We start from the raw sequence: 24,876 nt of genomic DNA on the forward strand, positions 1-24,876 counted from the left end.
TACATATTAGTGGACGAAACTCCACTTTTCATTGCTTTATTTGTGTGTAGTTTATGAGAAGAATGACTATTATATTTCGAAGGAGTATGAATGCTTAATTTTAGGATGCAATTAAAATCTCGACGAGTCGCTTTTGCGACTAATCTTTTCCTTGACTCATTCCGAATTTTTAATTCCAGTTTAAGTCCAGTGAAGAGGATTACATTCCTAGGGCTGGTTAAAACGGAAAAATACATTAACACCGAACTTTTGTCGTGGCCCAGTGCTTATGCTGCTGTCTGCTCCTGTGTACTTGAAGTTTCAACATCTTTGGCCGAATATTTACTTGTGGTACGTATTCGGGCTTAGTAACTAATTGTAAAATATGGAAATATATAATTAATTAGGTTTTTCTGAAATGGCTTCAGTGATTATCAAAGAGGACGGTACTATTCATGCCTAATTATTGCGAGTTATTTAAAAAATATGGCTATGGAAAACTAGGAGTTTTTGATTATTTCTTCGTACATCATTTCAATTTCAATGCCTTGTTGTCAGTGTGTATATTATTCATATAAATTTTTCTAGAACTTATTGTTTTACTTATACATTTACTTTTATTTAGCCTCTGTGTTTAATTGTGCTTTTATAAATGTTTTATAAATAGTGATTGTCAAGAGTGGATTGAGAGCTTATTGTTAATGTGTAGATATAACTTATTCAAGACCTGATGTGGTATTGTGTGAAAATAATATGGTTTTAATGATATTTTTGAGATATCATGATTTCTGTTGCAATAAAAACTTCTTTAAAATGCATTTCTTAGTGATACGTTGTGATAAACCTAGGATATTGTATTCCTAAATCCATTTATGGTGTTTATCCTAAGCCGTAGGGGGATTTTCTGCCATTTCCTTTTGCGTTGATTCTATATTCTAGTGATTAGTAATGTTTACCATTGGAATAAATTAATAAAACTGATTTGCATTATCACTTGCATGTTGCTGCTGCTGTTCATGCAGGTTCCAAGAGTGTCATTAGGCAAAGGAGCAACATAGGAAGAACTAGCACAAGATGCTAAAATTACTGATTGGGTAGGTTCTACATTTTACAAGAAATACCCTGGAATTGAGCGTTCAACTACCCTTTCTCACCAGCATGCATGTGTGAATAGGATACCACATTGCCATTTATTTGTTTCTTAAGGGTTGTCTGGTTGACCTCTCCACAAGTGTCTGTAGCTTTGAATATATTTGTTGAAGGTAATTCATTAGAGTTCCTAGAGGAAAATGGTGCACTGCAAAGTAAAAGTCAAAAACCTCATAATGAAAGTGGCATATAAATATTAGACGCATTGGTTCTCTTTGAGTTTGAACTTAACTTAATTGTAGTATAAGCTTTTATTTTTTTATACATCACTGATTGGCTGAATTTTTATCATTTTAAGCTTGGCATCATTCTTTTCCAAAGATATTATGGCTTCATCGATTAACATGCAGAGGATAATTCATGTTTAAATGTAATTTTTGGGTTTTTTGTTTAGTTTATGTATTTGTTGTATAGAACACCAAAGAATCATTTGGTCTTCAGTAGAATACATTATAAAGGCCTACTATACTGTATGTTTTAAGTACAACAGAGTGTTTTAAGCATGCTGTAGAGTTGTAATTCTTACTTTCAGTTTTCTACTTCAGCATATGGTTAAAAAAATTTTGCAATAGGTCATTGCTACATGGTTGAATTTTTTAATCAATGATATTGTAAACCACATACTATGAAGCCACTGCTTTTAATCCTTCAGTCAAGTTTTAAAGTTCCAATTACGAAGTACCCCCTTATTTTTGAAGAGGAAATTAGATGTATGAAATGTTATTATGTTCATGAGATTAATGCTGAAATCAAATTACAAATAAGTGCAACAGTCGTTCTTAGAGAGGAGGAATTCAAGCACAAAAAATGTTTAATCAAAGTAAATATTGCAAGTAATATGATTCCATACTCAAATCCAAGTTGATATTTGGCCTTACCAACAAGTTGTCTCTTCAGACTCCTCTGTCCTCCATAATGTCAACCTTTTCCCCAACTCATCCCATGTCCTCAACCACTGGGTCATTGCATCTTAGTCTTCCTGGTGGGTGCCTTCCCTCTGGTTGACCTCTCCATACTCCTCACTTTTTCTTACATGACCAAGCCATGCAATTCTCCTACTTCTGATCACAGTGACAATATCTTGTTTTATGAAGTTTCCTGCTCTATGTTTTTCAGTATTCTCCAAACCCCTTCGTCAAATGTTGGACCATATATCCTTCTCAATATTTAATTTCCAACAGTTATTTACTTCTTCTAGGGCTGCTTTGTTAGGGTCCTTACCTCAGCCTCATATACGAGCACTTGCTGTATTATGATAGTATACATTTTAATTTTTATCTTTCTTGAGTTGATATATATCTGGAGCTGGTATATTGAGAAGTTGAATCTACGATAATTTTGATAGGCTCCAGTTGCATCTATTAGCTTAATTTATCCCCGTTTGTATCTCTTCATCTATGTATTTTTAATTTTGGCAGTTAATGGTGACTACCAAACACCAGCAGAGAAATTTTAGGCTCTGCCACTCTTCCAATTTCCACATATTTAGTCTTATCTTCAATTAACTGTAATCCTACTATTATTACTATCTACTTGGGCTACTGATTTGAGGTTACTTTTACTATAGGCCAGCGGTTCCCAAACTTTTTCTTTCTGCGACCCATTTTAGCCCATACGTTTTAGCCGCGACCCCCTAAAAATGGTTGTCTAAGTTTAAGTACATAGTTCACTTTATTATTCGTATACATCTCGCGACCCCTTTCCGAACGGCCCGCGACCCCCCTGGGGGTCGCGACCCCCCTTTTTGGGAACCGCTGCTATAGGCTATTAAGGCTACATCAGCAGCATGGGCCAATATATTTATTTTTCCTTCGATACTTGCCCTTCTTGGTATAGCTTAAGTTGCTTTCAAAAATTTTTCTAGTGCCAAGTCTCTTCTTCATAATTGAGAATGCTTCTTTTGATGGGTAAGTTTAATTTTTTTGTGCATAACTGCACTGCAATTCTGAGATTCCTCTTTTTAAGTTAGTTTCTTTCCAGAAGTGTGGATTACTTAATCCTTATTGGCAAATTACTACATTATATGTTGTACTTAAAGGAATATATATTCCATGACGGTGTTAATGGAGAATATAAATGTTGTTCATCTCATTGATTGGAGGGTACCATGAGCATTGACTTGAACTCTTCACTGAACAGTTTTCTGGGGTTGAAATCTGTTCTTCATAATTACTAGTGGTTCTTTTGATAGGCAAGTTTGGTCTTGCTGTGCATTAATTCACTACTATTCTGAGATTCCTCTTATACAGTCAATTTTTTTCCATAACTATTGACTGCTTAATCCTGGTCTGAATGTTATTATAATGGATGTAATACTAGAGGAAACTGTATGACACATTCCATGGTGGTGTTGATGGAGATAGGTAAATGGTGTTCATCGTTATAATGAGGGTCATTAATTGGGGGGTACCTTCACCATTGACATGAATTCTTTGCTGAACAGTATTCTGGGGTTAAAATATGGGATATGTTTGAGAATGCCTATTAAATGTGAAATCTATCAACCTATTCCGCTGTTTGGAATGTTTTAAAATGTAAATATTTTTTAAAGGGGGAGAGCATAGGATGGTCGAGATTAGGCAATGGAGTAGTTTAATATGACTGTATGTATTCAATTTGATAATAATTTTAGATGATCTGATAAATGTTGAAATATTTGTGTGAAGGAGTAATGGCAATGAGGTAACTAAGAATATGCTTTGGGAAGGATAGGATGGCCTGGGGTAGCAACCACCCCCCTCCCCCTCAGACAACGAGTCAGTCCAAGAAAATTTTTGAAGAATAACATTCCTGGAAATACATTTGAAATCATTTTGCCGCTAAAGATTTAACTTTTAGTCAATGCAGTTCAATATATAAAATAATTATAAATAATTTTTTTATTTCTCTGAGGCTTTGGGGAGGGATCTTTCACTTCCTCCCCCCATAGTTATGCCACTGAGTAACAGTGTTGTGGAATGTTAATGTCATATTATTCCTTTTTATAATTTTGTATGCTGACAGGAAGATTGCCATCTTGGTAATAATATTAATTTCCAGAAAGTTGTCTGCCAATTGAAATTGCACGTTTATTAATTTCCTATTGCTCAAACCATGAAAGATGATATAGAAACTTATGTGATTGCATGTTTAGTAAACATCTACACATTAGAGAACTTTATCAGGACTGTTGATTGTGAGAATTTGATGTATCACTAATTGTAAGATGCTGTTCATTAAAATTACTTATGAATTAATGCTTTTGGTGTAATAAAGCTCGAAATTTTATTTATATTTTTAATTACAGGTTCAGATATTTGAGTAGTCAATGTCATTGGTGGTAAAGGAACATAGCAACATTGAGAAGAATACAAGATGTGTGGCAGCTGTCATCACCTATTCATCATTCTCTCCTACTAATTTGAATCCATTTTAATAGAAATGTTACATCTTGTGCACTTAAGATTTATTTTTTATTTTGCAATATGTAAATAATCTTAGTTTCAATGGAATTGTTAAATCATTCTGGAAATCTTAAAATGTAACATTTGTGGTGTGTGTACATTATACACTTTGGAAAAATGTGATTTTTTTCTTTTATATACCTCCTTTGATGACATCTTTTATGATCTGCAACTCTCGTGAAAAGTACATAAACTGCATGACAGCTTGTGACTTCTGTAGTTTTTCTTGTTTAATTTTGGGGTAGGATAATATTTCCGATTTTTCGGCACTAAAAATTGACCAGACTTGTCCTCAAATTCCTCGTATAATATCCATTGCGCTGTTTTCATGGAAGTTTTACTCGGATATTACATGCGAAATCTCTTCCGATCTGAAGATAACAATTCTCTCTCAGCTGATATTGGACTTTCAAAATCTGAAATTATTCCTTTGACGAGAACAAAACGCTATATAGTAGCCCTGGGAGCTGTAATATTAGTTTTGGAAATAATTTACCCTGTTTCAGACAAATATGAGTTTTTCATATCTAGAAAAACGTCCAGTGAAAATAATCAAAACTTGGCTAAAGCGCGATTATTTGTTATTTTTCACGATTTAAAATTTAAAAATTGATAGTAAAGTGTTCCAAGTACATCAAGATTGAATATATTATAATTTATAATTACCGAAAATGCGACAGGAATCGCGTATTTATGAAAAAAATGGCATTATATCACTTTCCCCCATAAGACTCTATAGAGACGGAAGAACTAAAATGGCGGACGTCTCAATTCCCATAGTGGAAGTGTATGGAACGACTCGACCCTATGAGGTAGTAGTGTAGAGAACTGCCATCCAGAGGACTCTGCCAATTGCCCCACCCACGGGCAGTCCGCCCGCCCCACCCCCAAAATAAAAGAGCTCCCCCTCCCCACCTGCCCCCTCGCATCGGCGATAGCGTGAGATGATGGCCCACGGAGGGCGGGCGGCGTGGAACCCACCTTGGGAGGGTGGGTGGGTGGAGGAGGAGGAGAAGTGGCCAGCCATTTGATGCTTCGTTCTCTCTCGGGGCCTCCTCGTAAAAGGTGTGGAGGGAGGGTTGATAAAGGGGGGGGGTGAGTTTGCGGTGCGAAGGTGGGCGGAGAAATTGGGAGAAAGGTCTCGAGGTATTTGTTTCTTTTACAAGTCCGGAGTAAGCAGGTGCTGCCGGTTTTTAAGGGCCCAATGCTCATCCTTAAACGTGTATCCTTCAATATAGATTTGTGTTTGCCTTTTCATACAACTGCGATCCATCTTGAATGTACTTCGTCTAATACTAAAGGCTATTCTATTGCAGATGCTCTCACGTGCATTAGATAAACCTAATGGTGCGTGGTAAGTGCCTGGTACTTACCTTGAAATTATTCATTTTTCATATTGATTTTTAAGTTTTTTTTTTAAATACAAATCAGGGCTAACTAGTAAGTTCTCAATCTAATGCATGGACGCAAATTAGGATATTAAGAAATTCAAATTAGACTTTGGTGGTGTGTTAGGTTATGAAACTGTCATGGAGGTAGGGCGGGCCCTATTCTTCTCGTTCGATCAATGAGCCCCTGAAACAAATCTTTTTTTACTGCGTTGAGCTTGTGTTAAAACTGTTAGGGAGCCATCATTACATCTTTGCATCAAAGACTCTGGCATTTAGTTTATTGACTGGTACTTATACGGTTTTGCTTGACAGCACTTTAGTTTTTTTATTTTTAGTCATAGAAGGAGATTTTAGCGTATTCACGTCGCTTATGCTTGAATTGGTGCAATATTTATCAATTCCGATATCTTCACTATTCTAATAATAGAGAGAAAAGAAATTACGCCCGATCTTAAGCACGGTTTTAAGTCAGAAGTTTCATTTAAAATTAGGAAATGGCCATGAATTCGGAAGGTATACAGATTGAAAAGCATGAAATCCACTAACCGTAAGAGGTAGCCTTGATTTTTACCATTTTAGCTTCATCTAATGAATAGAAACGGTTAACGTATGGAAAACTCACTTGTTAATTTATTTGAGAGAAAAAGTATAGGAAAAAATAGCCATATGGCTAGGAAAAGGTGAAAAAGTGAATCAGATTTGAAAAGGGTGCCATTATTTTGAAAATGAGTGTAGACCACAGATAAAGGCATACATCATAAAAATCAAGGTGGGTTAAGCTGTAATGTACTTATAGAACTACTAATTCAACATTCTCATTTCTGCAACCTTTAGCTCAGCCTTTTTCCAGCTTACCGTCTTTTGCTATTACTCTTTGTCCACCTGCTACATTTCTTTCTCATTTCATTCCTAAATCTTCCCTCTTTTCTTTCCAACTCCTTTGTCAGCTCTCCTTTCTGCCCACTTTATCACATCTCTCTTTCTCTCCGAGTCCGCGTATCAAAAGCCGAAATGGATTAATGCTGGAGGAGAGCGCATGCGAGAGGGGCCGATTGTTGTTGTTGCTGTTGGTGACGGGATGGAGGGGGGCGAAGGGGTGGGTGGGCGGCTACTCCCGTTGCTTGGGTGGAGGATAATGACCGGGTGGCGGCCGGGGGTGGGAGGAGGGTGGGGCGGTTCTTCTGACGTCGCGGAAAGGTGATGTGGTCGCAGCAGCGATCGCATGATGAGTGGTGCGTTTGTGTGGTCAGGAAGCGTGCGAAAGGATGGCAGGAGCGAGTTGTGATGAGGGCCAGGCAGAAGACGAAGGAATTCCTGTATCCTCGCGTTTGGATTAGATTCTCCAATGATACTTTGAGGTCATTCGCACCCATTGTACGCATTATAACCCCCTTAGTGCCACCGAAATTCGGAGAAACTAGTGAAAAGTACCGACGTAATTGTAACAACTTTATAGCACTTTATGAATTAACACAATATGACGTTACTATTTTAGATGTACATGCAATGTTTTTTTTATTTTACTGAAAAAAGGAAATTTTTTATGATTAAAATATTCTATTACTCAAAATAAAGGATAAATTAAAATGTATTAACTTATTATGATTTTCAATCCAGTCTACCCTCAAGCCGATATATCAGCGTGTGGCGCAATGAGGTTTAATAATGACAACGAAAAGGCAAAGCCATGGAGCCTTGAAAGGGATGCGTATTCTATCTTCATGTAACGCTTTTGCCTCTATTAGGTTAGTGGAATAAATTTAGGCGATCCAAAAAATTGGACTTTGAAAACTTGATGCGCTCGAATAAAGTTAAATTGCTTTCTGTTAGCCAAGCAATTGGAATTCTTTAATACCGAAGTATTCGGTTCAGGAAAAACCATTTCTCTATTGCCTTCTTTAATGAATTTTCAGGTATTTTGGTCAGTGTAAATAATTCTGTTCATATTCTCATAACTCTTTGCTCAGAGAGTGCATATTCGTTCTTGAGCGTCCTATAATCCTCCCGACTCACGGATGCCGGCAAATGGAAACTTTATTTGTGCAATTTTTTTGTTGAGTACTTTTAGCTCTTCGAAGACTTATTTGAAATTGACTCATCGGAAAATCTCTACTTTTATTGTTGACTTTACCGTTCTTCATACTGTCAAACTCGGAATAAATACATGACATGTGCCTACTGGTACGTTGAAAACGCCCTACTTGGCTTGGCTGAACAAACGTACCGTTTAGGGTGGCATATGATGTTAAGGGTAGGTATGGTAAAACCAGAATTAATAGCCTCTTGAACAGGGATGCATTATCTAAACTCGAATACTAGATGGATGATATGGCTCACATAGGATAGATCGTTGCTGTGACATTCCTAGAAACTCTATCCACAGCACCACTTCATTGGATTCTGATATCCAAATGCAAGAGACTTATTTTTTACATAAACTCTAGTTAAAAGTGCTTTATTAGCTCTAACCTGTTGTCAATCACGGTGACATTAATAATGAATAATAGGCGGATTTCACGGACACAGGCTGACTTTCTTAATAAAGGTAGAAAATACATGATTTTGAATTTATGTTCTAGCAATAATTGGGGTAAGTAGTTGTATATCATAGTGGCTTACATAGTTTCAGATAGTCCACTCGGTCTCTTTTTGTCTATATCTAAGTTTTTCTCACCATATTGGTTTATTTCAGTGCCATTTGCTTCAGTACATATATTACCTACTTATTTATAAAACTTCAGAGATACAAAATGACAACATACGACCTTTGTAATAGATAAAATGAACCAGAGGAGGTAAAATAGAGTACAAATTCCAAAATGAGCCGTAGAGGTCGTGAATGCTGATCGAGAAGGTCCTTAAAGACATATCATTAGCTGCAGGACAAAATATTGCCCTGCGCACTTTCGCGGCGTCACTAAAAAAACCTTTGCCAACCGCTTCCAATCGCGATTCCCATCTGACATTCGCTCCAAAAATGCAAGAGATATTTATTTTTAAATCCACCGTCCCAATCGCTGGAGGAACCGAAAAGCTTTTCTGCGCCCCCATTTCAATCAATGCATACTTAACGACGGGAGGACAAAGCCGGAGTCACATGGTCAGGGTGGCTTGAGAGATAGAGAAGAAAAAAAGGAAGAAATTCTGGGAGCCGTTGAGTTTCCGATGCGGAGCTAAAGTTTTGGTGAAATGGGAGGAGAGGTGGAAAAGTCGTAAAAAGGGGAAATAAGATACGGGTGTGGAGATGGGGGGGGGGGAGGAGTGGGTGGTTGGCATGGAGATGGCGATAAAAGATGGAGCGGGGGACTGGGGGGGGGGTGTGTTTTGAGGAGCGAAAGGGTTGCCGTGACGACGGGACGAGTAGTCGCTTCCAAAACGTATAAAAATCCCCACGACCAACCGACCGACCGACTGCTCCCGCATTCCGGAGTTTATACGATTCTTTGCGTACTGTGCGAGGGAGACAACTCTTAATAAAGCGACGCATATAAATAATGAATCAGGCAGGGGGGAGTTGGAGGGGAGACAGGAGTCTGATAGGAAAAAGTGTACCAAGCGCACACGTGTGCTAGCATTCGAATGTTCAGATGTTTCTCTGGTGCATGGTCAAGCAAATAGATCAATAGGTACTCTGAAAATTTTACAATGCATTTTATTAGGACTACCTTATTTACTTTCAGATATCATGTGTCATTATCAATGGAAATACCTGGTATAATATATAAATCTTTCAATGCAACTGAAAAAAACTTTCCTCACAATAGTGGATGATCTTAATGTATATGTTTCCAGAATTTGAAAATAATTCTAAAAATATCCCGTGACCCGCTGTTATGGCGTATTTAATTTACCCAGCCAATATTAATTATGCCTATGTGTATAAAAAGTAAATACATACATTTCATAGGAATCATGTGTAAATAGAATGTGAGTTTTAACCCCCAAGGTATGGAAATATGAATGCAGGGAATGTGGAACTAACATTCGCTATCAACTCTCTCTCCGTTATTGGATAGACCTATTGTTTCCCTAATGAGGTCTTTATTTGCGCTCACGGTGAAGCATCCAGCATTAGCCGAACAACATCTGAGTGTCCCAAATTTCCTAATATCATTGCTCTATTTTCTTGTCATTCCGATGGAGCCTTTTACCCTGCTCCAAACTTAAAGCTTACAGGATTTATTATGTCATTAATATAGTACATTTTCATATATGGTTCGGGTCCTATTTATGCAAATAGTATGGATGATACGATATTTTGAGTGTCATTTTTGTGTACAGAAAGTGGAAATTCTGGTAGAACACCTACATTTTCGAAAAATGTTTTTGAGAATTTGTTGCATACGGTTATTCCCCTTGAGATTGACTCGAGAGTGTTACCGAATAAAAAGTTTTGTGGAATTTACAAACGTTTAATAGTTTTACTTGATTGATGGATTGAATCTACATCCCACAATGTTAGCTTGCAAAATATATAGTGCCAATATACCTTCTCTTGAAATTTTGGCAATTTTGAAATTGAAAAAAAAGTTTATGAAATAAATAAATTATCAGCCTAAAGCCATTTCCCATGTAAGCAATGGCGTTGGTTTTTAAGAAATTATTGACATTATCCCAGGGTACAACTGTTCTGCAGTTGTTACTGAAGTTGAACCCCACAGTGGATTGAAAGGAGAACGCTCAGGCCAACTGAAGATGACAAAATTAAACCCTTAATTTCTTTTTCTGTTTACACTGAAGTTGTACAATTAACATGGTAATGGGTTCATAAATGTATATATATATTTAACCGTTAAAGGAATAAATCCGTCACAGGCTAAGCGGCCTTATTATTATCTCTCGCCTCATTGCTATGTCGTAAAAGCTAGAGATGAAATGCACCCGACAGATCGTAGACCATTGGGTAAATCGGGGAGAGACGACACATACGGGATGGAATACGCACCCCCTCTTAGTTTCGGCGTTTTCTGACACATTGCGGTGAGCTTCGCAATGCAGGGCCGCAGTAGATGCCAGGGAATAATTTAGAATGTCCCGTTCTTTGATAATCGGTTTTTAAGATTTTAAAGCGCAAATACTGAGTCTGGTATTTTACTTTGAAAATGTTTCCTCGCCTTGCACTAAAGTCGTATCGGATGTTGAAGTACTGCTATATTGTGATTATTTGCAGCAACAATAAGTTCTGCTCTGATATTGTCAGTCTAGTTACGTCATATTGGCTTTAAAGGCCATTGAGCCACGACTTGAGGCGTCTCACACGTAGAGAAAGGGTGAGACGCCACACTGAACTTAGGTACACATGCCGCATTTCTCTAATGCGGGATATACGCCTCACGAGTTGAAAATTGATTTCGAATGGGTTATAACTCGTTTTTAGCAACGTGATAACAGCTTTAGTGTGTGTACTAAAATTAAAAATTGTTTTTTTGTTGTTGTTTAGTTTTCAATTATTTGTACACAAATTTTAAAAATTACTATGCTAAGTTTGTAGGCAAGAGAAAGTTTTGACTTAAGCAAGCACCTTAAATAACTATCTTAGTTTATTTTCCAACATGTACTTTGGAATTCTAAAAACAAATCCTAAACTTCGGTTCAACTTGTGTTTTTCAATAAAAATTTTATAGATATAGCCCATGTAAGTAAAATTTCTTGGTTTTTACATGTGCGTATTTATGATATACTGGCATAAAGATAGTTCTAGTTCACAACCTGTAGTTAAGTTGCATATAAATCGACGGCAATTCAAGTTAATTGGAAAAATAGTAAAAATATATCGAAAGTATTTGTGTATTTTATTTTCCTCAAAACTTAAATAATGCTTTCCTTTCTTAATGAGACCGTAGGATACAGAAATCAATTTTATTCGGTTTCAATAACATGCGGCGTATCACCCTTATGGGTACGGCGTGTCACCTTCATCATACGGGATAGACGCCGCGAGGTAATATTTTATAATTCTTACTGCTAAGAGAAGAATGGGTATAAGTATAGGTTTTTGTGTGTACGTCAGAAACAAGACTAGTCACCATTTTTACTTCTTAGTTTAATCATAAAAGCAAAATAGGAAAAAATTTAATTATGTTACAAAATGTGCGCCATCTCTATCTTACTAACCCAATGAGAAATATTTAAAATACGAGCGTTTCGCTGCTGAATACCCTACACATGTTTCAATCTATGCCAATGATGCATAGCCAAAGACAATTTATATATTTTTTGTAGCATTCAAAACCGGCTTCATCGAGTGTCTTATCATTTCCTGGACTTCGTGCCATGTGCAACGAGTGAAAAGAGATCCTTTTGAGCACGTATGCTACGCCCGATCTTTCGTCATTTCTTAAAAATTTAAGGTGGAACGGGAAACACTTCGCCTCATTTTTTATGTACGCCCGCTGATTTCGCTCGTAAAGAGGAGGATTTTCTTCAAATTTCAAACGCTTCATTTAAGCTAAATCGACCTCAAAATTTAAAATCATTAACTTATCGGCGACATCGTTTGCAATTTATGAGACTATCCAAGAGGGTTTACTAACAGCTGTTTTATTCGTCCTGAGGAGTGAAAGTTTTTCGCCTTAGAGATTAAATTAGCAATAAATTTCGGCGAAAAAATCCCATCTGATCCAAATTACAGCAGTTGGTCCAGTTAGGTAATGACCCCTCTCTTCCGGATTCTGACGCCTCCAAAGCATTTTAATCGCGCTGAATATTTCCAACTCTGTAAAATATCACGAGAAATTTCAATCTAGTATTCAAATTTGAGAAAGAAACAGGTAATGGGGACTGCTGTGAGGGGAAGAGGGAATAGAAATAATTCTTTTAAGCGCTGTCTTGAGTTGAGTTTTTTGGCCATGAAGAAAACTTTTAAATAATTTAGCAAGTAAATATTTATATATGACTTTACACTTTCCCGGCAAACAGAATATTTAAACTGATCAACCAAGCTTTGCTATTCCTTGAAAATGGGTGACAAGTCGGAAGTCGAAACGTCGGCGGTCTTCGAATATCTTGCCCGCGAGGAAATTTTTATGTTGTTGAAATCTGCGTGATTATTTTTTGCGTAAGATATAGTTGAATCATAATTTGGTGCGCAGTAGTCATGAGCCACGCCTTTTGATGATAATTTGTTTGCATTATCTCTAGAAGTCTCATCATAATATTTTTGGTTAAATTTAATTTTAAGGATATGCAATGATTATAAGTAGAAATTAAATAATATACATTTTTGTAAAATTTTCATGATTATCCATTCTTATATTATGATCCAACAAAGTATTTAATCCATGAATGCTATATTGAATTTGAGTTTACTTGACTAAAAACAGATTTAATTGAGAAATATAGCAAGCAAGAATTAACGCATCTTTTAGCACGTCTTGGTATAGAAATTCTCAGTCTTTTATTGTTTCTAGTAATTAGGGATCAGTTGGACATGATATTTTAAATATTTTAACTTTGTCATTATTAATCTGATAAAAAATGGCGAATTTTCGTCAGTATTTTGTCGTCAATATTTGTATAATTTGCTGAAGCATACTCTGTGCTCTGTGCACATTACTTCTGCATCATTGGCTGCTTTTTCATGGACTATATCCAAGAGAGTCCCAGTCACTGCTGCAGCCACTCTTAACTGGAAACCCCAAACAATCAAGTGTAAAACTTAACTTAAACACTTAAAACTCAAGATCAGAACTAGGGAAAAGCCGTTATTTCTTATCGCAGATTGTAGCAAACTCTCACGTCCCCCTTACCTCAAGAAAATATTTTCATTTTATATTCATAATTTTTTCAAGTCCATATTCTTTTAAACGCTACCTTCGTAGGCCTAAGGAACTAAACATAAATTGCTATGTTTATAATGGGCGCTCACAAGCAATCTTGGGACCCACATGAAAATATCATTAGTGCATCAAATTAATAACAGCGACATTCTCAACCTTCTTCTCTATGCATTTTATGTCAGAAAAATGTAATGAGTGCATTCTACCCTTGAGTACACGAGAGCGCTGAATTTGAAACTGACTTTGTGGTAATTTTTGAACTCAATTTTATAAAATTACTTGTTTTCACCACACAGATATCAAGGTGGTGAGTTCCTTTTGAATCATTTGTTGTGACTAACTATGTTTATTTCGCAGGATCCCCACACCGCTCCCTCGTATCCATGCCTTTTGTTAGGCTTATTTGATAGCATTGTGGAAAAGTGAGGGAAATACTAAACGTAATAACTTATGAAAGTAAAAAAATTGCCGAAAGGAGGACTTTTTGGATGCGTAAAAAATTTAAAGGTGACGAAGGAAAGAGGAAGGGAGGAGACAGAAGATTGGAATGATGCACCATTTGTACCTCTTTACGAGTCAATGGGATCATTAATCAATATTTGTATTTTTTTAATGGATATAGAATTTGAAAAATATGGAGAGTTTTCTATTTTTCTACCCTTCGCCTACTTCTCGAGTTTCTCGCAACGGAAAACGACCACCACTGACCCTTTCGCAGATATGTTGATGACGACACAAGTTCATACTGAGTGGATAACCAGCATTTCAGCTACACTCCTCAGACTTGCAAATGAGCCAGAAGTCTAATGGGATCACCGACTTACCAAACATGGGGAAAACTTTCGTATCTACTTGGTTTTTTTTATTTTTAGAGATACTTTATCTTCATCTCAATTTTTTTTCATTCCTTTCATTTTTTAAGGACGCATTTTACTATGATGAATTATAGAAGAGCTGCTCTTGTTTAAATCTGATTTCTGAAATTTACTGCCGAGCATTGTCTTATTTTCATTGAATGGCAATCCATACCAAACATTGTGTCTTCTGGAGTGCCAAATTTCACTGATAACCTATGTATCTAGATGTAATTTTTTGGCAGTGGAATAAATATGATTATAAAATTATTATTAACTTCCATCTACCGAATCATTTAAATGAATAACGACTTTTGGTCTTAGCGACCAACCCCATTGACCTCGTTTTCCATGTGAACAATCTGTTTTAAGGGAATGGGTCGAAGGGGGAAGCAGAATGAGGAGTGGGGTGTAAGTATGGGCCAATCTAGGATCAGGGAGCCGGTTGATTGTTGGTGGATAACTGGACCCATTGGGATCTCGGGTGCAGCTGTGTTGATGTGGAGTGATTGCTTCTGCCCCCACTCGACGGGTCTTGGGCAGGGAATGGGGACTTTATCCAAATGAACGCGATGAGCGTCAATTCAGCGAATAGCGAGTTCAGAATATGATCTATGCACATTCAATCGTGCCAATTAAACATATGGGTTTACACAGACGCCAGCATACTCAAAGTCAGGGTAAAAAAAGTGAAATGATTAAGCATCAGAGATAGGGGCTATTATTTTTTTTGACCCAGTGGACGTATGTAAATTATTTTAATCATATGGTTTTCATTAGCTGTTTGTTTTTGATTCTGTGCACCCGCAGTTTATATTGAGTTGAATTTGGATGCTGTCGGCCTCTGCCGTTTAGGCCAATGATAAAAATTTGAACTAATCGGGTATTAGCTCGAACTCAGTAAGTGAAGGGTTCGCTCCTGCGATCTCTGTTGGAATTATTCTTAGTTTTCCCAATGATTTCTCCTATTTATGAATCCTTCCAGCACTTACCGAATGTGCCTACTCAATCTATGCGCCTTCGATCCTACATACCAGCTGGAAGAGAACGATATAAACTCGCTGAAGATTGTATGAGTCACATAATGGGTGAAATTAATTTTTAACACCTAAAATTTTTAGAATAGTACTTGATGCCCTTATATGAATGTTTATCTGAGGAAGAAGTAGACCTGCACAGGAAAAAGTGGTTGATGAATGTTTTTTTAATTATTACTAACCCTTTTTTTCTGGGATGTTTACGCCAATTTTATTATTATTCAGCTCATAGAATGAAAGACATGACTGATGCATTGATTATGGATCTAGTGTTCGCGGTCAGTGCTTAAGAATGTTTTAAAGGAAAGGAGTGCGTAAAGTAATGATGATTGTTGTGGTTCTTTACCCCTTCATAAATTTTGGCATTGCATTTTACATAAGTATCTGCTTGGATGATTTTGTCTTTAGCGATGACTAGAATCTCCAAGCGCCACTCCCTGCCTTACGCTGAGACTTAATCTATTGCCTTTTCGACATCACCGAATATCAGACTACTTACACCACTGTGTGTAAAGAAAGAAAATTCTGGAAAAACTCGTTCGAATCCTCAGTTCATTATCGGATTGCTTTTTCTGGCAGATTGAATGTATAAATATCAAAGACAGGTTAGCTTATTCTTGACTCCCATTTTGTACTACGCACGAATTATCGTCATGAACAGTTATTTCGCAAGACCTAGGTTCATGGGGAAATGAAATCCAAAACACAAAAGAGAAGTCTTTCGCAGAGGCCTGTGTTTGTCATGAGGCAGGGTTCAAAGGGCGTGACAAAGCAAGGGTGTGACTCAAAGGGGAACGCGAGAATAAGTCCAAGAAACCGGTGTGACCGGCAAAAGAGCGCCTTTTATGTATTGCGATGAACCGATTGATGTTTGGAGATGCGAGCTTGCACAGAAAGACGCGGCTTGGATCTTACGCAATGTGGCCAGCTTCTACGGTTGACTGATTCTGCGTGAAAAATCCCTCGATTTGTGCCTAGTGCTATCCATGCGAAAGGATCAGATCTGTTGCATAATTGAACGCTGATGCCGAATCTTTGGTCTTCCGGCAGTTTGTGTCTGTTCGCTTAGTTAACAAAGAAAATTAAACTTTTGAACTAAACCATGAATTCCTAGCCGTTGCAATACCTTGTTTGTTTAAAGAATTCCTCCTAAAATAGAGCCACATATTACCACCAATTATTCCAGAGATTTGAGGCAAGAGTTTTGATTTTGGCTGATGTTTTAAAGGATGAGGCTTCCATTCAGGGGCGGATCCAGGATTTCTTTCTGGGGGGGGGGGGGGGGGGGCAAGGTTATCTCGTAATACAAAACGAACGCAATGATAATGGGACTTCATTAAAATCTTCCATATTTTTTAAGGTTCTGGGGGGGGGGGCACGTTTCCCCGTGCCCCCCCTAGGTCTGCCTAGGCTTCCATTTCATTCGCGTGTAGGATGGGAGACCGGAAGAATGTTGTAAAGGCTTTGCGTCCATACGCATGGTCAAATGGGCGATCCGTTGTGGCCAGTCGAGATAAATATTAGTTGAGGTCGGATGACTCAGGAAAAAAGTGAATTGAGGGGGCCATTAAAGCTCCATGTCATTCGGACTAGAGTCTTGTGTCATTTTGTGATCTCGTTTACGAATGAGGGGATCATTAGTGGGCTCAAGATGGAGAATTGAGACAGCTTAATGAGGGCAATCCGGAGGAAGGAAAACTCAGCCAAAATAAATATTGACTTAATCGGCATGGAGTAAATGATTAATTTTCGTATCGAGTGCTGCCTGCCTATTTTATTTTTTCTTCTCTTCTCGCTCCTGAATCAAGTTATTACGGCTCTTAGCCACAAATTATTGAACCGTTGGTCATCTACATCCCTAAGATGCTGTATTTGTTAGCTATAAAATACTCACATTATTACGCAAGGGTACATTGCATGTTTGTTCAAGGACTTAACATAATGACTTTTGATTCCACAGAAAAACTTGAAATTAAGCCAGTATTAGCTGCAGCAAAACTATCCGACTTGCAAAGCCTACTACCTCTGAGCCATATTGACTTTAATAAAGTTGTAATTAAAAACCTGTCGTCTAATATTTGCATCGAGTTACCATTTTATATACACCGTATTCCACTTTAGCGTGGCTTCAGAAAACATATCTACTGTGTATCGCAGCAGCTGTGGCTGGCTAGTAAGACGTGTATTTTATTGAAACAATTTCTCTTGAGATTGACATTGATGCAACTCATTAATCCCATCATTCACCATTAAAATCTATGCGTCATGAAAGAGTGCTATTTTATTTTGGTTAGAAATCTGGAATTGCCATCAGCTGCTTTACGTAAAATCTTTTGAAAGGAATAGTATAGTATCTTGTGTGACTTCTACTTGACAATTGCGTAATATCAGTCAGCTAGTTCATCTGGATGCCCCTCGAATTTGGTTCAGAAAGATTTAATATGTGAATTAGAGAAAATAAAAGCTGCAGGACTCAACGAAAGTTGCTTCACGGATCGCAAACTTCATGGAGTGGGCAAAAAACGTACGTGGCTTTTAGAGGACAGGCTATTACGCTCAAGAACCGGTATAGATTCGAAGGCTGGGCTTATTTTGTATTTTGGTTTATGTATATTTTTGCGTGTGATATAACCTATCAACCAATCTGATACTATGCATTTTATATTTTTGTCTTAATTTACTTCCTGATTTTATGATACCACCCGACTTCAAGGTCAATTGTAACAATTTATGTAATATTAATAATAATAATGATAATAAATATTGCTTCAGCAATTGAAAATAGATATCTTTCAGATCAATATGGGAAACATTATCTCATCCGACGAAACAATGACGAACATAGCAATGCTCAGGTACACAAACTAGCTTTCCAATTCCATCTGTAGGGATGTCATGATAGTATTTATCATACCTCCATATGTATCTAGCGGTAAGAACATCTTAGACTCCTATCTGGTTTATACTGTTATTAATTGGTTAAGTTATCCGATCGTAAATATAGGAATTACCTGATTTGCTTCCATCCTGCGATTAATATTGGCAGTGTACATTAATACAACATAAATAAAAGCAAATATCCCACAAAAATGGAGAATAATGCCAATATGGAAATCATACAGCTATAGCACTATTATACTTAAATGAGGCATATTAGACAAATGAAATTAACAAATGAAATTAAAAGGCAGTTTAAGTGAAAAGGTTTAATTCAAAGTTTGAAGGATGCCCGACATTGATTACTGACTATATGCTCGTGTTCACTCACGTGTTCGATAGCAGGTCCTTGAAATTTGCAACGGAGAAACTAATTTACAGAAAGGGCATGAGCTAATTTCGGTAATCTCATGACAAGCTTAACAAAATTGGGTTCTGAAAACTATTTGTTACTGTTAGCTTAGTTTCGACGAATACATGGTTTGCAGTTTCTATCTGCAAACTGTCGTCTGTTTGACTTGAAAATGACGCAAAAGTCATCGAAACTAAGCCATGAAAACTTTGTAGAACTGTATTAAGCTGTGAGATCTATTGTGTATAGCTTCGTTACACCAAGTAACGCCGGAATAAGTTGATTTGACTATTTACAAAACCAGCATTATCTTATAAGTATCATGTTTGAATCACAAAAAGGAGTACCCGTAGTTTCTCATCTGAATTTCTTTCACCGGTGATCATGGCGACCATTAAAGGTACGGCGGTAGCTGCATAACAACCCGACCCTTCCTCCCCCCTCCTAAACCTCGGTCACTTCACACCTTAGAAACGCGAATGGTGGGGGTTTATAGCGTGGGGCCCTCTGCTGTTTCTTTTTTTTTAACTCGTTCTTTTTTTTTTGGAGCCATTCGATTTTATTATTTCTCCGGCCGTGATGAGTGGTGTAATTAAGGGGAATGTATCCGGGTGAGAGTGGTATTTTTTTAGGAGAGGGAGAATGGGTCGTGGGAGGAGGAATTGGGGGAGGAGAGGAAGCCGAAGTTGAAGAAGTCGCCCGTTCCTCCGCTTCCGCGCCTTTTTCCTGACCGTGACTCGATAGTGCGGACCCGAGGAGCGATGGAAATATGCCGGTCGAAATCGATTTTTCGAGAATTCGATTTCTATCGAAATATCGAAAGTTCTACTTTTCTGCAAAAATCGCAATTTGGACGAATGAAAGATCGATCGAAGAGAAAGATTTTTAATCGTAACGAAAAGCTCGACCTATCTATAGAAATCGAAATTTTAATCGAAAGATCGATTAGTCGAAAAAATCGACTTTTCCCTTTTAAAAAAGTTTGTACAAATACATGTTTATTGCGCATTCAAAACACTATAAATAGAATATTTGAGATCTAAATAAAATGGCAAAAAAACTAGAATTGCATGTTTAGATTATCAGTAGTAAAAATTATACGAATTCACGCGCATTGAAGTTTTCGGATCACCGCTTGGAACCATTCGGCTCCACTAAATGTTTTAGAAAGTTCACGTAAATTCGATTATTCCTTGACGATCGAGAGCTCGCTGTCCAATTTTATCGGGCTTAGAGAAAAGCCTTTCACCTGGGACGGATAATGTTATCATAGGCCGATTGTTACGCCGATGAGATCAAATGAAAAGGTCAAGATCGAAGTCGAAAAATCGACATTTGATGGAAATGCAAAGATCTAGGCTCCATTTCCACTCCCTTGAGGTTTAACTATTTGAACTCGATTTTCAATTTTAATCGAAATCGATACACCCGAGCAGACTGAGGGTGTGGCATATACCTACGTAAAGGTATTTTCCATAATTTACACTATGATTGAACGAGGCCACTTTCAGCTCTATTGTAGCCTTCACTGTTGACACCAATTTTTCATAAACTCATGATTAATCACAATTATTACCGTGAACAGCGAGGAAAATTACATTATTGGAAAAATTATTGAATGCAGTAGGGTATCAACTAACATAATACCTTAAAATAGCTTATAAATAATGGGTGTCAGGGAAACCTATTACTTGAAAATACTAATATGTATAGCTAGCGGAATACTTTTTGTTTTTTCTTGGAGGTTTTCGCTACTCCCATTTTATTTGCGTTTCTTTCGTGAAATACTGCCTCCGAGTGAGGGGATGGGTCACAAATTATCTTCTCTTTTTCTTTTTTTGGATATTCCCGAAGGCATGTGGTATATGATGCATATATAAAGAACATAAATCCTGGAACAGTATTAATTTCGATTTAAATGCGTTTTCCAGTATTGTTAAATTGCAGTACTAATTAGAGTCAGAATTGATTCCTGAATTAAATGACAGTATTTGAAATAAATACTGGAACAGTATTTATTTCAAATAAATACTGGAACAGTATTTATTTAGATTTATAACATACTTTTTGCTGTTTTTTAATATGCAATTAACATATAAACAGTTATTAGCGCTAAATGCGATGATAAATGGGTTTAGCCATGGTGAGAACGCAGTAGATTGATTTATCATGTAATTAAAGTCACTATATAGTAAGCGTATTCATTATTAATTTCGTTCATCGTTCACGTACGATCTCTCATGATTGCTCACTTGATAATATCTACAGTATTAGGTTTGTCCATCGGTTGGCTTATGCATTTAAAGGAGTTACTCAGTTTCGAATGCTGCAGCCTAGACAAAGGTCTAGTTGAAGCAGCAAGCAAGCAGCACCTATATCGGGATCTCAGAGTCTTTTCGTGTTTGGGGCTTAAATATGGAGCAACTGACGGAGAAAGGTGCTGGGACGGTCAACTACACGCATAGCAAGTGGAATGTGGCGTAGCAGTTCGCGGGCCCCTCGGGAGAGATTGGAGGATGCGAATGGTGTATCTGAGTCCTCCAATACGGGTTTCGGTCTCTTTACTGAAAGACAGTCGCTAACATCCCATCCCTCCAATTGGGAACCTCCTCATTCCACCTCGATCTGCTGGAGAATCCTCGGAGGGGAATAAATTAAAAAAAAAGGTGGCAATAAAACCATCAATGGACCGCCGTCGGATTTTTTTTCGGAAGACGATGACTACTATCGGTTGACGACGGGGATAGAAATGATGATTGTATTTTTTTCGGCCGGCGAAAGAAGGAAGGCAGAAAAAAAAGTAAAAATAATGGAAGGCATCACTTTTAAGAGCTTCGTCTCGAGTCTTTTATTGTCGCGAGGTCAGGCCTTCTGCTGAGTGCTTCTGTACAACCGGTTGTGTTTTGTGATTCATCAGGGCTAATTAAATATCATCCAAAGAAAATGAAAACATCGTACCATGCTTTTTATTACTATTTTTTTCTAGCTTACTGGAGAATTCTCACCAATCTCGTCGTAGTTAACTCTTTTCAAACTTATGCCTCTTTCTCTGATTTTTTGAGAGCCCAAGGCTGGTTCCCATGTTTGTCCTGATTATTTTTGAAAAAAAGCAATTGAAGAGATTTCTTACTTAATATAATTTAAATTTACTTTTCTGTATCGTTTAATGTGATTTATCTTTCGCATTTAAAATTAAGATAAAAGTGAGATAATAAATGTATTTTAACTTCGTACACACTGATGAGACTTAGTGTTTTTTAATTAATCCCTCCGAAGTCATCGGTATAATGAAATTGTCGTGAGAAAAATTCAATTTATTTGGGAAAGAAACCGCGATATTTTCACTTGACGGGTTATCATAAATGATTGTATACACCTTTCAGCGGTAATGTGTTTCACATCAATTGTACCTACTGTTAAAAATTTGACCTGAAAAGGTAATCTTAATCATTCACCTTTTATTTCCCTTCAAATGCGTGGGCACCATGCTATTTTTGCTAATCCTTAATGTAATTTCACGCGCCATTGTAGACTAAAGGATCGCGAATCGAATAAAGACCATGAGTATTTCGAGTATCCTTTCACTTGTGGTAGTTTTAAAATGCTTGCTCTGCTTTTCCTAATTGCTCTACTTATTTCTTGACTCATTTTGACTTAAATGATCGTGTTTAAAGTATATTTCCAATGAATTAATATAATTTCATTACGCCTTTAATTGAGCAATGCTCTGCATTTGAGGCATGGTTTAGCCTGGAAGAATAAGCTCTACTCTTTTTTTTGCTAATTTACCTGAAATACTATCTTCCTATTTTGTATAGAGCCGAGCCTTAAATTGATTTCATTTGCTTTCCTTACAATCAGTTGGAAAATGCGTCGGCTGAAAGTAATAATCTGATGGAGAATGAGTTATAACAGTTTTAAATACGGGGCACTACACAAAAACAAGATGGCATAAAGGCAGGTAGGAGTAAATAACGTTTCTGTGTTCTGAGGATGAATAACACTTAACTTTATTGAATGTTTAATCTAAAAAATGTGACTGTAGTGGTGGGAATATCGTAGATAATTGCCTTTTCGATGTTCTGTACGCATTAAATGCTCTTCATGACAATTCTCACCACATCTTGAAGAGATAAAGAAAATTTCCATGACTGGGTCTTGGACCCTGTTAATGCTGTATATTTCTGCTGTACCCACGTTTGGGTCTTTAATTTCTAATTAAAGACCCAAACGCTCTAATAGCTAATAGCTAAACGGTCTAATAGCTCATGCTGCTTTTCTGTTTCGTGCATTTATCTTTTTCAAATATTTAAGTTCATTGGAATAAGTGATCGCATCGTATCAATATTTTGTTTTCAAATATGCTGGAAGAGATCATGAATTCTATTTCATCCTATACAGGTCGTCGGAGCTGTCAACTTGGAATCATATTTCTGCGAAAGAATTCGAAGTGGACGGAAGAATACATCTACATACTACCCGCAAGCCGCCTAAAAAGAGGTGTGGCAGGGGATGTTGGGACACCAGCCGTTTACACACAAAAAAATACTCTAAATTAATTACGACGAGAATTCATCTAAGTCCTTAATGGTTCGGGGGAAGAACGAATTACCATGAATATCCTCTCGGCTAAATATCTTTCTTAATTTACCACTTTTGTCGGACCTGGAAATATAGTGGAGCTCTAATATTATATTTTCCGTGTCGCTCTAGAAGATATCTATTCTCAATTTTTCAAGCAATCTAAGCTTAACGCGCAGCCTCCGAGTCTCCAGCGGCTCCAGGCCTAATTCGCTTATCATCTAGGTAACGCTGTCGGTACGCCCGTAACAGTTTTTAACGAACCGCACAGCCTTTCTTTGCATTTTATTCGGTATATGGATTAAGTCTTTCTGCACCGGATCCCATGAGGTCTCTGCATATTCAAGGTACAGTCGGACGAGTGTGAAATAGCACCTTTCTTTTACTTTCTTATCCGAAAATCTTCCCACAATACGCTTGACGAATCCTAACTTCTTCAGGACTATGCCGCCAATATTCCTTATATGTGTTCCCCATGAGAGGTTCGAGGTTATTGTACCGAGGTCCCAATTACTTCACTTCGTCTGTTGCCTTTATGGTAATACCAACCGCAGCATAGATATGGTTACAGTTGGACAAATTCTGCAAAAATGTACCGCCGCGGCGGTAAACCTGGGCAAATGTACGGCGGCGCGCCAGATTAAGATCAAGTCCCCACTCTTTGCTCTACAAATTAACAGTTTTTTAAATCCTATGATAGAATTTCAAATTCAGAGTGATCACTTATTTCACGATAGATGACAGCGTCGTGGGTAAATGACGTATTTTACTGCTAATTCGGGAGCAGAGGTCATTTAAGCATATAACGAACAAAAGGCGACAGATTACGCTTCCTTGTGGAACAACTGATGCCACTTTTACTACATCAAAGCTAATTCCGTCAAGAACTACTTTTTGTTTACGATTGCTCAGAAAGTCGCGTATCCAGTTTACCCCTATATAGTTTAACTCGCATGACTGTAAATTGTATATAAGTTTGTTGTGAGGTACCATGTCGGAAGCTATCTCAAAATCTAGAAATAAGGTGTCAACTTCTCTTTTCGATTCACCAGATTTGTTAAGGTACGACGGGGAAAAATCATTCCTTTCAGGCGTTCTGTTTTAAATTTAGAGCCAGAAAACTCGAAAGTTACCGCTCATATTTCATAAGTTGATGGCTTCATTTATATTTTCATTTTTTTTCTCGCTGGACAAAGGGATCGCTGCATAAAAACAGAGTATTAAAATCCTATGATTGGTGTTCTGCAACCGTCCATTTCACCCTCATCCAATCTAGTCCTCTTAACCTCCCTGAAACTCTTCTTCCCGTATCTTTCCTGAAGTGCTTGGTACCTGTCCTTTTATCTTTCTCTGGCGACTTCTCCGTTAATTTTTC

General features: G+C 37.4%; 1 long non-coding RNA gene across 1 annotated transcript; it reads left to right on the plus strand.

The window, feature by feature from the left end:
- The first annotated feature begins 290 nt into the window (after positions 1–290).
- On the plus strand, positions 291–4,456 carry LOC124159883. The gene is made up of 3 exons (XR_006865046.1): positions 291–330; positions 1,002–1,073; positions 4,415–4,456. It is a non-coding gene; the product is annotated as an uncharacterized LOC124159883 (long non-coding RNA).
- Positions 4,457–24,876: the final 20,420 nt, after the last annotated feature.

This window comes from Ischnura elegans, chromosome 5, assembly GCF_921293095.1.
Source record: "Ischnura elegans chromosome 5, ioIscEleg1.1, whole genome shotgun sequence".
NCBI lineage: Eukaryota > Metazoa > Arthropoda > Insecta > Odonata > Coenagrionidae > Ischnura > Ischnura elegans.